We start from the raw sequence: 16,417 nt of genomic DNA on the forward strand, positions 1-16,417 counted from the left end.
TGACAAGCTCATTTTGGTTCAACTTCAGCAACTGTGCATTGCATTGCCATGTAATGTAATGTAATGCAATGCTATCTATCTAGCTCTCCCTCTCTACTTCCTTTTGGATAAACAGACATATTAGGCAAGCATTTTGGAGCTTTCACCTAAATAACTACAGGTGGTGAGATAAGCTGCACAATATAATTGACCTTTCAGTATATTGTTGCACACACACCATCTATTTAGCAAATGCCCTTGTTATCAACAGCAGCCTTTTAAACTCACCTGAGCTAACAGGTATGTGAGCTGGTTACTCTGCTGCGCTTAAAATTTCTTTTTTGGTTTGCTACAATGCCTTTTCTGAAACGTTGTCTCCCTCTGCTGGAACACTGACTTCTTTCATTTAATGCCTGCAGACTATAAAAGAGAAACCAACCCAAAAAGTTTGGTTGATTAGTCTGTGGCATTCTTTTAAACTGTTGCTTATGGCGGTCTCTGTGAGCTTCTCAGTGACATTCAGCCATCCAGGTATCCCGCCTGCAGTAGACGGAATGTGGCAATGGAACGCTGGCTGCGCGTGTCATAATAGGCTCTGAGCCTTTATATACCTGCGCACAGCAGCAGCCACCTTCAGTCTGCTGCTGGACAGCCAGCAGCAGCAGCAGCAGGAGAGGTAATTAATCAGCAACCCTCCTGCTAAGGGTAGACAGCTGCTCGTTCCACCCCCCCCCCCCCGCCTTAATTGGTTCTCCTCCCTTCCAACGGTGTTGAGGCGGGTGGGAACAGCCGGGGGTTGAGGGTACTGTGCTAAAAGAGGTGGAGTTATGCAGATCTAAAACGCGTGGATTGCAGCAGCAGCAAGCCGAAAAGTGCAGGCATGTGAGGGATCTAGAGGTTGACAGCATGTCTTCTTAACGGGAGTCCAGGTGGCCATCTCCACAAATGGACTTTTCAGAATCCTTGGGTGGCACCGTAGTCGGAAACCAATTCTGGTTATCGCTTCTCGGCCTTTTGGCTAAGATCAAGTGTAGTATCTGTTCTTATCAGTTTAATATCTGATACGTCCCCTATCTGGGGACCATATATTAAATGGATTTTTAGAACAGGGAGATGGAAAAAGAGCTTGCTCTGTCCACTTCACGCATTGACCTGGTATTGCAGTATCTCCAGGACCGGTGCACCCCTTCTTTAATGCAGTTTCTAAAATCAGAAAGAATTGAATTCAATGCTTTTTGTTCATTTTGCTTGTTTGTCGGATTTTGGGATGGACTCTTTGGCTTTGCTTTTCTTCTCCTCATTGGATTTTTCATGTTAAAAGTTGCAGAAGCCAGATGACAAGCTCATTTTGGTTCAACTTCAGCAACTGTGCATTGCATTGCCATGTAATGTAATGTAATGCAATGCTATCTATCTAGCTCTCCCTCTATACTTCCTTTTGGATAAACAGACATATTAGGCAAGCATTTTGGAGCTTTCACCTAAATAACTACAGGTGGTGAGATAAGCTGCACAATATAATTGACCTTTCAGTATATTGTTGCACACACACCATCTATTTAGCAAATGCCCTTGTTATCATCAGCAGCCTTTTAAACTCACCTGAGCTAACAGGTATGTGAGCTGGTTACTCTGCTGCGCTTAAAATTTCTTTTTTGGTTTGCTACAATGCCTTTTCTGAAACGTTGTCTCCCTCTGCTGGAACACTGACTTCTTTCATTTAATGCCTGCAGACTATAAAGGAGAAACCAACCCAAAAAGTTTGGTTGATTAGTCTGTGGCATTCTTTTAAACTGTTGCTTATGGCGGTCTCTGTGAGCTTCTCAGTGACATTCAGCCATCCAGGTATCCCGCCTGCAGTAGACGGAATGTGGCAATGGAACGCTGGCTGCGCGTGTCATAATAGGCTCTGAGCCTTTATATACCTGCGCACAGCAGCAGCCACCTTCAGTCTGCTGCTGGACAGCCAGCAGCAGCAGCAGGAGAGGTAATTAATCAGCAACCCTCCTGCTAAGGGTAGACAGCTGCTCGTTCCACCCCCCCCCCGCCTTAATTGGTTCTCCTCCCTTCCAACGGTGTTGAGGCGGGTGGGAACAGCCGGGGGTTGAGGGTACTGTGCTAAAAGAGGTGGAGTTATGCAGATCTAAAACGCGTGGATTGCAGCAGCAGCAAGCCGAAAAGTGCAGGCATGTGAGGGATCTAGAGGTTGACAGCATGTCTTCTTAACGGGAGTCCAGGTGGCCATCTCCACAAATGGACTTTTCAGAATCCTTGGGTGGCACCGTAGTCGGAAACCAATTCTGGTTATCGCTTCTCGGCCTTTTGGCTAAGATCAAGTGTAGTATCTGTTCTTATCAGTTTAATATCTGATACGTCCCCTATCTGGGGACCATATATTAAATGGATTTTTAGAACAGGGAGATGGAAAAAGAGCTTGCTCTGTCCACTCCACGCATTGACCTGGTATTGCAGTATCTCCAGGACCGGTGCACCCCTTCTTTAATGCAGTTTCTAAAATCAGAAAGAATTGAATTCAATGCTTTTTGTTCATTTTGCTTGTTTGTCGGATTTTGGGATGGACTCTTTGGCTTTGCTTTTCTTCTCCTCATTGGATTTTTCATGTTAAAAGTTGCAGAAGCCAGATGACAAGCTCATTTTGGTTCAACTTCAGCAACTGTGCATTGCATTGCCATGTAATGTAATGTAATGCAATGCTATCTATCTAGCTCTCCCTCTATACTTCCTTTTGGATAAACAGACATATTAGGCAAGCATTTTGGAGCTTTCACCTAAATAACTACAGGTGGTGAGATAAGCTGCACAATATAATTGACCTTTCAGTATATTGTTGCACACACACCATCTATTTAGCAAATGCCCTTGTTATCAACAGCAGCCTTTTAAACTCACCTGAGCTAACAGGTATGTGAGCTGGTTACTCTGCTGCGCTTAAAATTTCTTTTTTGGTTTGCTACAATGCCTTTTCTGAAACGTTGTCTCCCTCTGCTGGAACACTGACTTCTTTCATTTAATGCCTGCAGACTATAAAAGAGAAACCAACCCAAAAAGTTTGGTTGATTAGTCTGTGGCATTCTTTTAAACTGTTGCTTATGGCGGTCTCTGTGAGCTTCTCAGTGACATTCAGCCATCCAGGTATCCCGCCTGCAGTAGACGGAATGTGGCAATGGAACGCTGGCTGCGCGTGTCATAATAGGCTCTGAGCCTTTATATACCTGCGCACAGCAGCAGCCACCTTCAGTCTGCTGCTGGACAGCCAGCAGCAGCAGCAGCAGGAGAGGTAATTAATCAGCAACCCTCCTGCTAAGGGTAGACAGCTGCCCGTTCCACCCCCCCCCCCGCCTTAATTGGTTCTCCTCCCTTCCAACGGTGTTGAGGCGGGTGGGAACAGCCGGGGGTTGAGGGTACTGTGCTAAAAGAGGTGGAGTTATGCAGATCTAAAACGCGTGGATTGCAGCAGCAGCAAGCCGAAAAGTGCAGGCATGTGAGGGATCTAGAGGTTGACAGCATGTCTTCTTAACGGGAGTCCAGGTGGCCATCTCCACAAATGGACTTTTCAGAATCCTTGGGTGGCACCGTAGTCGGAAACCAATTCTGGTTATCGCTTCTCGGCCTTTTGGCTAAGATCAAGTGTAGTATCTGTTCTTATCAGTTTAATATCTGATACGTCCCCTATCTGGGGACCATATATTAAATGGATTTTTAGAACAGGGAGATGGAAAAAGAGCTTGCTCTGTCCACTCCACGCATTGACCTGGTATTGCAGTATCTCCAGGACCGGTGCACCCCTTCTTTAATGCAGTTTCTAAAATCAGAAAGAATTGAATTCAATGCTTTTTGTTCATTTTGCTTGTTTGTCGGATTTTGGGATGGACTCTTTGGCTTTGCTTTTCTTCTCCTCATTGGATTTTTCATGTTAAAAGTTGCAGAAGCCAGATGACAAGCTCATTTTGGTTCAACTTCAGCAACTGTGCATTGCATTGCCATGTAATGTAATGTAATGCAATGCTATCTATCTAGCTCTCCCTCTATACTTCCTTTTGGATAAACAGACATATTAGGCAAGCATTTTGGAGCTTTCACCTAAATAACTACAGGTGGTGAGATAAGCTGCACAATATAATTGACCTTTCAGTATATTGTTGCACACACACCATCTATTTAGCAAATGCCCTTGTTATCAACAGCAGCCTTTTAAACTCACCTGAGCTAACAGGTATGTGAGCTGGTTACTCTGCTGCGCTTAAAATTTCTTTTTTGGTTTGCTACAATGCCTTTTCTGAAACGTTGTCTCCCTCTGCTGGAACACTGACTTCTTTCATTTAATGCCTGCAGACTATAAAAGAGAAACCAACCCAAAAAGTTTGGTTGATTAGTCTGTGGCATTCTTTTAAACTGTTGCTTATGGCGGTCTCTGTGAGCTTCTCAGTGACATTCAGCCATCCAGGTATCCCGCCTGCAGTAGACGGAATGTGGCAATGGAACGCTGGCTGCGCGTGTCATAATAGGCTCTGAGCCTTTATATACCTGCGCACAGCAGCAGCCACCTTCAGTCTGCTGCTGGACAGCCAGCAGCAGCAGCAGCAGGAGAGGTAATTAATCAGCAACCCTCCTGCTAAGGGTAGACAGCTGCTCGTTCCACCCCCCCCCCCCCGCCTTAATTGGTTCTCCTCCCTTCCAACGGTGTTGAGGCGGGTGGGAACAGCCGGGGGTTGAGGGTACTGTGCTAAAAGAGGTGGAGTTATGCAGATCTAAAACGCGTGGATTGCAGCAGCAGCAAGCCGAAAAGTGCAGGCATGTGAGGGATCTAGAGGTTGACAGCATGTCTTCTTAACGGGAGTCCAGGTGGCCATCTCCACAAATGGACTTTTCAGAATCCTTGGGTGGCACCGTAGTCGGAAACCAATTCTGGTTATCGCTTCTCGGCCTTTTGGCTAAGATCAAGTGTAGTATCTGTTCTTATCAGTTTAATATCTGATACGTCCCCTATCTGGGGACCATATATTAAATGGATTTTTAGAACAGGGAGATGGAAAAAGAGCTTGCTCTGTCCACTCCACGCATTGACCTGGTATTGCAGTATCTCCAGGACCGGTGCACCCCTTCTTTAATGCAGTTTCTAAAATCAGAAAGAATTGAATTCAATGCTTTTTGTTCATTTTGCTTGTTTGTCGGATTTTGGGATGGACTCTTTGGCTTTGCTTTTCTTCTCCTCATTGGATTTTTCATGTTAAAAGTTGCAGAAGCCAGATGACAAGCTCATTTTGGTTCAACTTCAGCAACTGTGCATTGCATTGCCATGTAATGTAATGTAATGCAATGCTATCTGTCTAGCTCTCCCTCTATACTTCCTTTTGGATAAACAGACATATTAGGCAAGCATTTTGGAGCTTTCACCTAAATAACTACAGGTGGTGAGATAAGCTGCACAATATAATTGACCTTTCAGTATATTGTTGCACACACACCATCTATTTAGCAAATGCCCTTGTTATCAACAGCAGCCTTTTAAACTCACCTGAGCTAACAGGTATGTGAGCTGGTTACTCTGCTGCGCTTAAAATTTCTTTTTTGGTTTGCTACAATGCCTTTTCTGAAACGTTGTCTCCCTCTGCTGGAACACTGACTTCTTTCATTTAATGCCTGCAGACTATAAAAGAGAAACCAACCCAAAAAGTTTGGTTGATTAGTCTGTGGCATTCTTTTAAACTGTTGCTTATGGCGGTCTCTGTGAGCTTCTCAGTGACATTCAGCCATCCAGGTATCCCGCCTGCAGTAGACGGAATGTGGCAATGGAACGCTGGCTGCGCGTGTCATAATAGGCTCTGAGCCTTTATATACCTGCGCACAGCAGCAGCCACCTTCAGTCTGCTGCTGGACAGCCAGCAGCAGCAGCAGCAGGAGAGGTAATTAATCAGCAACCCTCCTGCTAAGGGTAGACAGCTGCTCGTTCCACCCCCCCCCCCGCCTTAATTGGTTCTCCTCCCTTCCAACGGTGTTGAGGCGGGTGGGAACAGCCGGGGGTTGAGGGTACTGTGCTAAAAGAGGTGGAGTTATGCAGATCTAAAACGCGTGGATTGCAGCAGCAGCAAGCCGAAAAGTGCAGGCATGTGAGGGATCTAGAGGTTGACAGCATGTCTTCTTAACGGGAGTCCAGGTGGCCATCTCCACAAATGGACTTTTCAGAATCCTTGGGTGGCACCGTAGTCGGAAACCAATTCTGGTTATCGCTTCTCGGCCTTTTGGCTAAGATCAAGTGTAGTATCTGTTCTTATCAGTTTAATATCTGATACGTCCCCTATCTGGGGACCATATATTAAATGGATTTTTAGAACAGGGAGATGGAAAAAGAGCTTGCTCTGTCCACTCCACGCATTGACCTGGTATTGCAGTATCTCCAGGACCGGTGCACCCCTTCTTTAATGCAGTTTCTAAAATCAGAAAGAATTGAATTCAATGCTTTTTGTTCATTTTGCTTGTTTGTCGGATTTTGGGATGGACTCTTTGGCTTTGCTTTTCTTCTCCTCATTGGATTTTTCATGTTAAAAGTTGCAGAAGCCAGATGACAAGCTCATTTTGGTTCAACTTCAGCAACTGTGCATTGCATTGCCATGTAATGTAATGTAATGCAATGCTATCTATCTAGCTCTCCCTCTATACTTCCTTTTGGATAAACAGACATATTAGGCAAGCATTTTGGAGCTTTCACCTAAATAACTACAGGTGGTGAGATAAGCTGCACAATATAATTGACCTTTCAGTATATTGTTGCACACACACCATCTATTTAGCAAATGCCCTTGTTATCAACAGCAGCCTTTTAAACTCACCTGAGCTAACAGGTATGTGAGCTGGTTACTCTGCTGCGCTTAAAATTTCTTTTTTGGTTTGCTACAATGCCTTTTCTGAAACGTTGTCTCCCTCTGCTGGAACACTGACTTCTTTCATTTAATGCCTGCAGACTATAAAAGAGAAACCAACCCAAAAAGTTTGGTTGATTAGTCTGTGGCATTCTTTTAAACTGTTGCTTATGGCGGTCTCTGTGAGCTTCTCAGTGACATTCAGCCATCCAGGTATCCCGCCTGCAGTAGACGGAATGTGGCAATGGAACGCTGGCTGCGCGTGTCATAATAGGCTCTGAGCCTTTATATACCTGCGCACAGCAGCAGCCACCTTCAGTCTGCTGCTGGACAGCCAGCAGCAGCAGCAGCAGGAGAGGTAATTAATCAGCAACCCTCCTGCTAAGGGTAGACAGCTGCTCGTTCCACCCCCCCCCCCCGCCTTAATTGGTTCTCCTCCCTTCCAACGGTGTTGAGGCGGGTGGGAACAGCCGGGGGTTGAGGGTACTGTGCTAAAAGAGGTGGAGTTATGGAGATCTAAAACGCGTGGATTGCAGCAGCAGCAAGCCGAAAAGTGCAGGCATGTGAGGGATCTAGAGGTTGACAGCATGTCTTCTTAACGGGAGTCCAGGTGGCCATCTCCACAAATGGACTTTTCAGAATCCTTGGGTGGCACCGTAGTCGGAAACCAATTCTGGTTATCGCTTCTCGGCCTTTTGGCACGATCTATCAGGTTTACCTGTGTGGTCTTGCCTGTGAGGTGCTCTTGGTACCCTTTCTCTCGGCCTGGGGGGATCGTTCCTTTTCGGAGGGACTTAACCCCCCTGCTGCTATTGGGAGGAAGGATTAGTCCGGGAGCAACGGGAAGGGATCCCATGAAGGCTTGCGCCTTTCAGAGAGAAGAGTCGGTACGTTCCTGAGTGAAGGATGCCAGCAACGCTCACATATTCATCGGGTGATGCCCGGATGCGGAACACCGTGAGGATTGAAGTTGGAGCAGGATCGAGGACGGAGAAGAATTTGGATTACATCTGCCATAGGATTCTGCTTGGAGTTCTGGAGTTTCGGCGGGAAGACATATTCTGCTTCCAGGACAATGAGTACAAGGGGACTTACACCATCACCTTCAAGAGCCAGGGATGCTGTCACCAACTCGTACAAAAGGTAAATGAGAAAAACTACTTGGATGAATTGGATGGACTAACCTTTTGTCTCTTGTATGCCTATGACGAGATCCCTATCGTGGTACATTTCCCGAACCCCTTTGTGGAAGCTGCAGACATCTCGACCTACCTTATCCGTTATTGTGACGATCTGAGATACCTGGGCACTGTGAAGAACGCGGTAGGCTTCTGGTGCGGCAAGAGGAGGTACATGGCCCGTCTAAAGAGGGACCCAAGCGGAGTGGGAGGAATGCTACACCCTCCCTCAACATTTGTGATCGGTAAGAGCAGAGGCTACTTATTTTACCCTGGAATGCCGGTATGTTGCAGGAACTGTGGACAAATGGGTCATACCCAAACGTCCTGCACGGGCAGGAAAGTAGACCGCTGCAATAATTGCAGCTGTTACGGACATTTAATGAAGGACTGTCCCGCTGGGAGGAAATGCAATCTTTGTGGTGAGGCGGGGCGCATGTTCCGAGGATGCCCCAACAGGACCAGGACCAGGACCTACGTAGAAGCTGCATCTTCTGCAGCTGAGCCGATGCGCCCGCCGGTCTTCACTGGCGGGCCGGCGTCGGAGGGCGGTTCGAAGGGCGAGAAGGCTGGGATGGAGCAGGGAGCCGGAGGCCCCTCTGGGGCGGCCCCTGCATCGAAGTCCCTTAACGATGGGCGGACCTCGCATGGACCGGAGCGGAGGGGTCCTCCTTCTGGGAGGGTATCCTCCGTGTCGATGGTTCCCGATACCGATCCTGTTGGGCTGGAGGGTGGTGCCCCTGTGCGGTTGGCTACAGGGGACCACGCAGCGATGGCCTCAGGATCTTCCAGGGCGATTAGCCAGCCAGATGAGGGGGCTTTGCTTCTAGGTGGCGAACATCAGGGAATCGGTGTTGGTGATCTTATCCTGATGGACCAGTCTCTCCCACTGGAGGAGGTGGAGGAAGAGGAGGACTGCACCAGTGACCTAGTGGAGTCTGCCCCGAAAAAGAGACGGAATGTCGAAGCCCCAGCGTCTCCTGGAATGTGGCTGGGAACCGTGACCTACGAGGGGGCAACCGCCGGCTCACAGAATATCGAGTCGTTTGGGTCCTCTAGCCCGGATGTCCTGGAGCAATTTGACATACAGGGCTTTGAGTCAGGTGTCCTCATGGAAGATCCACCACCCTGACCTATGAATGCCCACATTAAGACTTGTCTCACTGAATGTGAGGTCATTAAAGAGCCCAGTTCGTAGGGCTGCTCTATTCAAGTATTTAGAAACCGCTGACTTTGACATTTGTTTATTACAGGAATGCGGGATACAACATGCACTAAATTATAATGACATCAAGACAGATTGGAGACTGGGGCCCTCCATCTGGTCTGGCTCCAATGACAACAAGTCAGCGGTGGTGGGCTTCCTCTGTCGTGGGAGAAATATTACTGTAAATGCTGTCACAGAAATAGTACCAGGCAGAGTGGTTTTAGTGCATTTTAAATTTAATGGTTTTACCCTACGTGTAATGAATATTTATGCTCCCCCTGATAAGCAAGAGAGAATTAATTTATTTGGGATATTGCCATTGTACTGTACTGGGTCATCTCCCCTGATCGTAGGGGGTGATTTTAATTGTCTTTGTGCTAGTGAACAACGAGCGGGGGGTGACCCTTTACGCAAATTGGATAAGTCATGTCATCTATTGAAAGATTTTATAACTGATTTTAAATTATGCAATGCGTGGAGGTCACTCCTGCCGACGGACCCTGGTTATACGTGGTCCGGAAGAGGGGTGTCCTCCAGGATCGATTTTATTTTCCTATCAGATGATTTTAACCCTGTAAAATGTGTTTTAACATCAAATATATTTTCTGACCATAAGGGCTTGGAGGTGCACCTAGAATACCGGGATGAACAGAGGGTCAACAGGGGCCTCTGGCGTCTAAGTACTTACCTGCTGGAGGACCCTCTGATTCGACAAGACTTTGGTAAAGCCTATCAAGCCTGGCAGCGACAAAAACCTTCTGATGCCCCTATGGTAACCTGGTGGGAAAATTTGAAAAAAAAAGTCAGAATGTTTTTTATAAAAGCAGGGAGACGTAAAGCTAGAGAGAAAAAAAGATGTTTTAGTGATCTTAACACCAAACTACAAACACTTTTTAAATTCAAAGAGCTAGGGGTGGAGGTGGGAGATGATATTGCTAGCCTAAAAACTGAAATCCAGAACTGCATAGACACAAAGGGGAAAGAGATTATTTTTAACTCTAGAGTGCAGCACTTGGAGGAGGGAGAGAAGTGCTCTCGCTTCTTCTTCAAAAAAGTCATGGATAAAAGAGAAGTGATCACAAATCTAGAGGGTGAAACATCTATGCAGGGAATGTTGAATGCTACTTTTAACTTTTATAAGCATCTTTTTAGTAAAAAGTGTATAGATGAGTCCTTTTTATCTGATGCTCTTAATGATCTCGATTTTAAGTTAAATTTTACAGACCAGGAGTTTTTAGAACGCGATATTGTTTTAGAGGAATTATTTTATGTTTTTAAAAGTTTCTCTAAGGGCAAAGCACCTGGGTGTGATGGACTACCTGTAGAGTTTTATCTTACTTTTTGGGACATTTTAAAAGAGGACCTTTTTATGCTTTTTAAAGAAGTTTTTATTTCTGAACAGTTGCCATTTTCGTGGAGGAGAGGAGTGGTGTCTTTGATATATAAAAAAGGTGATCGCAGTGCTCTAGCGAATTGGAGACCCATAACTCTCCTAAATGTTGATTACAAGGTACTTGCTAAGGTGGTTGCAGACCGGCTCAGGAATGTCATTGCCAAACTAATCCAGCCTGAGCAGGTTTGTAGTGTACCAGGCAGAAGTATTTCAGAGGTTTTAAACGTATTAAGGGATGTAATTTGGTATTCCAGAGACCGGGGTCAAAATGTAGCTCTTTTAGCCCTAGATTTTGAAAAAGCTTTCGATAGAGTCTCTCATACATTTCTTTTTACAGTTTTAAAAAGAATGGGTATCCCTAATATGCTTTTAAATTGTATTAAGATTTTATATAAAAATTGTTTTAGTCAAATTTCTCTTAATGGCTTTTTAACAGATGGAGTTCCCCTTGAGTCCGGAGTGAAGCAGGGATGCCCCTTGTCGCCCATCCTGTTCATCTGCGCCATGGAGCCCCTGCTGAGCGCAATAAGGAAAGACAAAGTGATTAGAGGGGTTCCTGTTCCTGGCGGAGGTGGCAGTGATGTGAGAGTCTTTGGCTACATGGATGACGTGACGGTTGTGTGCGTGGACCCTGCTTCCCTCCGGAGGGCGGTGTTGCGCATTGATTTTTTTTCCCAGGCATCCGGTTTTAAACTTAATTTAAATAAATCTGAATGTCTGACTTTGGGATCCTGGGACACCGCCCAACTCCCGCAGCTCACTATAAAACGAGACAATGTAAAAATTCTTGGAGTTGTTTTTAACGAGGAGAATGTGGGAACTCAAAGCTGGGAGAATGTCATAGAAAAAATGTCAAAGAAAATATCATTTTGGGGTTTGAGGTCCCTAACAATGGAGGGGAAAATTTTAATTATAAAATCAGTGTTGTTACCCCTTATACTGTATATAGCTATGGTGTACCCCCCCTCTGATGTTTTAATTAAAAAAATGACTAGGATGATCTTTATGTTTTTATGGAACTCCAAAATGGAAAAATTAAGGAGAGAAATAATGAGGAAGAATAAAATGAACGGCGGAAGGGATGTCCCCGACTTACATATTTATTTGTATTTAAATTATTTCTGCTTTTGTTTCAAACATTTTAATGGTAATAGTGCGCTAAGTTATTTTTTAAAATGTACTTGTGGGATGATTTTTAAAAGATGGTTTAAGTTGTCGTTGAATTCCCCTGTTTTACTATGCCCCCCCAAACACCAAGCAATCTTAGAAAAGACTGTTCGATTTTATAGCCTTGGTGATTTTAATATGGACATTTTTAAAGACCGCAAGAAGCTTTTATCTTTTCTGAGGAGGAATGAAGATGTGACCCCCATAGTAAATTTCTCAGAAGAGAGATCGAAGCAAGTTTGGAAGAATGTCTTCGGGAAATTCTTAGCAAATGGACATAAGGACATCGCATGGATGGTGGTCCACCAGTGCCTCCCCACCAGAGAGTTTCAACACAGGAGAGGCCTGGTGGCCAGAGCAAAATGCCCCAGAGACTCATGTGTTTATGACGAAACCACCTTGCACCTTATGTGGAATTGCCCATTTGCACAGGAACTTTGGCACAAAGTTGGGATTCTTTTAAAATGGACTTGCGGTTTAAGAGATTTTAACCATGAATATGTTTTATATGGCCTTTTTAAATGTCCGACCCCTCAACAGTATTGTATATGTTGGTGTATGATTAACTGTTTTAAAGACGCCCTTTGGAAGGCACGCAATATTTTACTTTTTAAACGTGATGCTATTTCTGTGAAGGATTGTCTTAAAATTGCTTTTAGTCAGATGTATATTTATTACTTGAGGGATGTCAAATGTATTGGGAGGAGGGATGCTAATCGTATATGGGGTTTTTATGGGTGGAATTCTGTGTTTTATTAATGTATTGTTTGTGTTGCTGTTTTTGATTGTAAACCATCTTTTACGCACATAATAAAATATGTTGAAACCTGATCTGTTCTTATCAGTTTAATATCTGATACGTCCCCTATCTGGGGACCATATATTAAATGGATTTTTAGAACAGGGAGATGGAAAAAGAGCTTGCTCTGTCCACTCCACGCATTGACCTGGTATTGCAGTATCTCCAGGACCGGTGCACCCCTTCTTTAATGCAGTTTCTAAAATCAGAAAGAATTGAATTCAATGCTTTTTGTTCATTTTGCTTGTTTGTCGGATTTTGGGATGGACTCTTTGGCTTTGCTTTTCTTCTCCTCATTGGATTTTTCATGTTAAAAGTTGCAGAAGCCAGATGACAAGCTCATTTTGGTTCAACTTCAGCAACTGTGCATTGCATTGCCATGTAATGTAATGTAATGCAATGCTATCTATCTAGCTCTCCCTCTATACTTCCTTTTGGATAAACAGACATATTAGGCAAGCATTTTGGAGCTTTCACCTAAATAACTACAGGTGGTGAGATAAGCTGCACAATATAATTGACCTTTCAGTATATTGTTGCACACACACCATCTATTTAGCAAATGCCCTTGTTATCAACAGCAGCCTTTTAAACTCACCTGAGCTAACAGGTATGTGAGCTGGTTACTCTGCTGCGCTTAAAATTTCTTTTTTGGTTTGCTACAATGCCTTTTCTGAAACGTTGTCTCCCTCTGCTGGAACACTGACTTCTTTGATTTAATGCCTGCAGACTATAAAAGAGAAACCAACCCAAAAAGTTTGGTTGATTAGTCTGTGGCATTCTTTTAAACTGTTGCTTATGGCGGTCTCTGTGAGCTTCTCAGTGACATTCAGCCATCCAGGTATCCCGCCTGCAGTAGACGGAATGTGGCAATGGAACGCTGGCTGCGCGTGTCATAATAGGCTCTGAGCCTTTATATACCTGCGCACAGCAGCAGCCACCTTCAGTCTGCTGCTGGACAGCCAGCAGCAGCAGCAGCAGGAGAGGTAATTAATCAGCAACCCTCCTGCTAAGGGTAGACAGCTGCTCGTTCCACCCCCCCCCCGCCTTAATTGGTTCTCCTCCCTTCCAACGGTGTTGAGGCGGGTGGGAACAGCCGGGGGTTGAGGGTACTGTGCTAAAAGAGGTGGAGTTATGCAGATCTAAAACGCGTGGATTGCAGCAGCAGCAAGCCGAAAAGTGCAGGCATGTGAGGGATCTAGAGGTTGACAGCATGTCTTCTTAACGGGAGTCCAGGTGGCCATCTCCACAAATGGACTTTTCAGAATCCTTGGGTGGCACCGTAGTCGGAAACCAATTCTGGTTATCGCTTCTCGGCCTTTTGGCTAAGATCAAGTGTAGTATCTGTTCTTATCAGTTTAATATCTGATACGTCCCCTATCTGGGGACCATATATTAAATGGATTTTTAGAACAGGGAGATGGAAAAAGAGCTTGCTCTGTCCACTCCACGCATTGACCTGGTATTGCAGTATCTCCAGGACCGGTGCACCCCTTCTTTAATGCAGTTTCTAAAATCAGAAAGAATTGAATTCAATGCTTTTTGTTCATTTTGCTTGTTTGTCGGATTTTGGGATGGACTCTTTGGCTTTGCTTTTCTTCTCCTCATTGGATTTTTCATGTTAAAAGTTGCAGAAGCCAGATGACAAGCTCATTTTGGTTCAACTTCAGCAACTGTGCATTGCATTGCCATGTAATGTAATGTAATGCAATGCTATCTATCTAGCTCTCCCTCTATACTTCCTTTTGGATAAACAGACATATTAGGCAAGCATTTTGGAGCTTTCACCTAAATAACTACAGGTGGTGAGATAAGCTGCACAATATAATTGACCTTTCAGTATATTGTTGCACACACACCATCTATTTAGCAAATGCCCTTGTTATCAACAGCAGCCTTTTAAACTCACCTGAGCTAACAGGTATGTGAGCTGGTTACTCTGCTGCGCTTAAAATTTCTTTTTTGGTTTTCTACAATGCCTTTTCTGAAACGTTGTCTCCCTCTGCTGGAACACTGACTTCTTTCATTTAATGCCTGCAGACTATAAAAGAGAAACCAACCCAAAAAGTTTGGTTGATTAGTCTGTGGCATTCTTTTAAACTGTTGCTTATGGCGGTCTCTGTGAGCTTCTCAGTGACATTCAGCCATCCAGGTATCCCGCCTGCAGTAGACGGAATGTGGCAATGGAACGCTGGCTGCGCGTGTCATAATAGGCTCTGAGCCTTTATATACCTGCGCACAGCAGCAGCCACCTTCAGTCTGCTGCTGGACAGCCAGCAGCAGCAGCAGCAGGAGAGGTAATTAATCAGCAACCCTCCTGCTAAGGGTAGACAGCTGCTCGTTCCACCCCCCCCCCCGCCTTAATTGGTTCTCCTCCCTTCCAACGGTGTTGAGGCGGGTGGGAACAGCCGGGGGTTGAGGGTACTGTGCTAAAAGAGGTGGAGTTATGCAGATCTAAAACGCGTGGATTGCAGCAGCAGCAAGCCGAAAAGTGCAGGCATGTGAGGGATCTAGAGGTTGACAGCATGTCTTCTTAACGGGAGTCCAGGTGGCCATCTCCACAAATGGACTTTTCAGAATCCTTGGGTGGCACCGTAGTCGGAAACCAATTCTGGTTATCGCTTCTCGGCCTTTTGGCTAAGATCAAGTGTAGTATCTGTTCTTATCAGTTTATTATCTGATACGTCCCCTATCTGGGGACCATATATTAAATGGATTTTTAGAACAGGGAGATGGAAAAAGAGCTTGCTCTGTCCACTCCACGCATTGACCTGGTATTGCAGTATCTCCAGGACCGGTGCACCCCTTCTTTAATGCAGTTTCTAAAATCAGAAAGAATTGAATTCAATGCTTTTTGTTCATTTTGCTTGTTTGTCGGATTTTGGGATGGACTCTTTGGCTTTGCTTTTCTTCGCCTCATTGGATTTTTCATGTTAAAAGTTGCAGAAGCCAGATGACAAGCTCATTTTGGTTCAACTTCAGCAACTGTGCATTGCATTGCCATGTAATGTAATGTAATGCAATGCTATCTATCTAGCTCTCCCTCTATACTTCCTTTTGGATAAACAGACATATTAGGCAAGCATTTTGGAGCTTTCACCTAAATAACTACAGGTGGTGAGATAAGCTGCACAATATAATTGACCTTTCAGTATATTGTTGCACACACACCATCTATTTAGCAAATGCCCTTGTTATCAACAGCAGCCTTTTAAACTCACCTGAGCTAACAGGTATGTGAGCTGGTTACTCTGCTGCGCTTAAAATTTCTTTTTTGGTTTGCTACAATGCCTTTTCTGAAACGTTGTCTCCCTCTGCTGGAACACTGACTTCTTTCATTTAATGCCTGCAGACTGTAAAAGAGAAACCAACCCAAAAAGTTTGGTTGATTAGTCTGTGGCATTCTTTTAAACTGTTGCTTATGGCGGTCTCTGTGAGCTTCTCAGTGACATTCAGCCATCCAGGTATCCCGCCTGCAGTAGACGGAATGTGGCAATGGAACGCTGGCTGCGCGTGTCATAATAGGCTCTGAGCCTTTATATACCTGCGCACAGCAGCAGCCACCTTCAGTCTGCTGCTGGACAGCCAGCAGCAGCAGCAGCAGGAGAGGTAATTAATCAGCAACCCTCCTGCTAAGGGTAGACAGCTGCTCGTTCCACCCCCCCCCCCGCCTTAATTGGTTCTCCTCCCTTCCAACGGTGTTGAGGCGGGTGGGAACAGCCGGGGATTGAGGGTACTGTGCTAAAAGAGGTGGAGTTATGCAGATCTAAAACGCGTGGATTGCAGCAGCAGCAAGCCGAAAAGTGCAGGCATGTG

The 16,417-nt window shown here is 45.1% G+C and overlaps 8 non-coding genes across 8 annotated transcripts; all 8 read left to right on the forward strand.

The window, feature by feature from the left end:
• The first annotated feature begins 977 nt into the window (after positions 1-977).
• On the forward strand, positions 978-1,168 carry LOC141216434 (U2 spliceosomal RNA). Its single transcript, XR_012285468.1, has one exon. It is a non-coding gene; the product is annotated as a U2 spliceosomal RNA (small nuclear RNA).
• Positions 1,169-2,285: 1,117 nt separating this feature from the next.
• Positions 2,286-2,476, forward strand: LOC141215273 (U2 spliceosomal RNA). The gene has a single exon (XR_012284343.1). It is a non-coding gene; the product is annotated as a U2 spliceosomal RNA (small nuclear RNA).
• A 1,121-nt stretch (positions 2,477-3,597) lies between these two features.
• LOC141215274 (U2 spliceosomal RNA) lies at positions 3,598-3,788 on the forward strand. Its single transcript, XR_012284344.1, has one exon. It is a non-coding gene; the product is annotated as a U2 spliceosomal RNA (small nuclear RNA).
• A 1,123-nt stretch (positions 3,789-4,911) lies between these two features.
• On the forward strand, positions 4,912-5,102 carry LOC141215275 (U2 spliceosomal RNA). The gene has a single exon (XR_012284345.1). It is a non-coding gene; the product is annotated as a U2 spliceosomal RNA (small nuclear RNA).
• A 1,121-nt stretch (positions 5,103-6,223) lies between these two features.
• LOC141215277 (U2 spliceosomal RNA) lies at positions 6,224-6,414 on the forward strand. The gene has a single exon (XR_012284347.1). It is a non-coding gene; the product is annotated as a U2 spliceosomal RNA (small nuclear RNA).
• A 6,182-nt stretch (positions 6,415-12,596) lies between these two features.
• On the forward strand, positions 12,597-12,786 carry LOC141216814 (U2 spliceosomal RNA). The gene has a single exon (XR_012285812.1). It is a non-coding gene; the product is annotated as a U2 spliceosomal RNA (small nuclear RNA).
• A 1,120-nt stretch (positions 12,787-13,906) lies between these two features.
• On the forward strand, positions 13,907-14,097 carry LOC141215278 (U2 spliceosomal RNA). The gene has a single exon (XR_012284348.1). It is a non-coding gene; the product is annotated as a U2 spliceosomal RNA (small nuclear RNA).
• A 1,121-nt stretch (positions 14,098-15,218) lies between these two features.
• Positions 15,219-15,409, forward strand: LOC141216611 (U2 spliceosomal RNA). Its single transcript, XR_012285637.1, has one exon. It is a non-coding gene; the product is annotated as a U2 spliceosomal RNA (small nuclear RNA).
• The last annotated feature ends 1,008 nt before the right edge of the window (positions 15,410-16,417 follow it).

The sequence above is a fragment of the Phyllobates terribilis genome, unplaced genomic scaffold (assembly GCF_046119375.1).
Source record: "Phyllobates terribilis strain yellow unplaced genomic scaffold, ASM4611937v1 Scaffold_236__1_contigs__length_3049075, whole genome shotgun sequence".
In the NCBI taxonomy this organism is placed as follows: Eukaryota; Metazoa; Chordata; class Amphibia; order Anura; family Dendrobatidae; genus Phyllobates; species Phyllobates terribilis.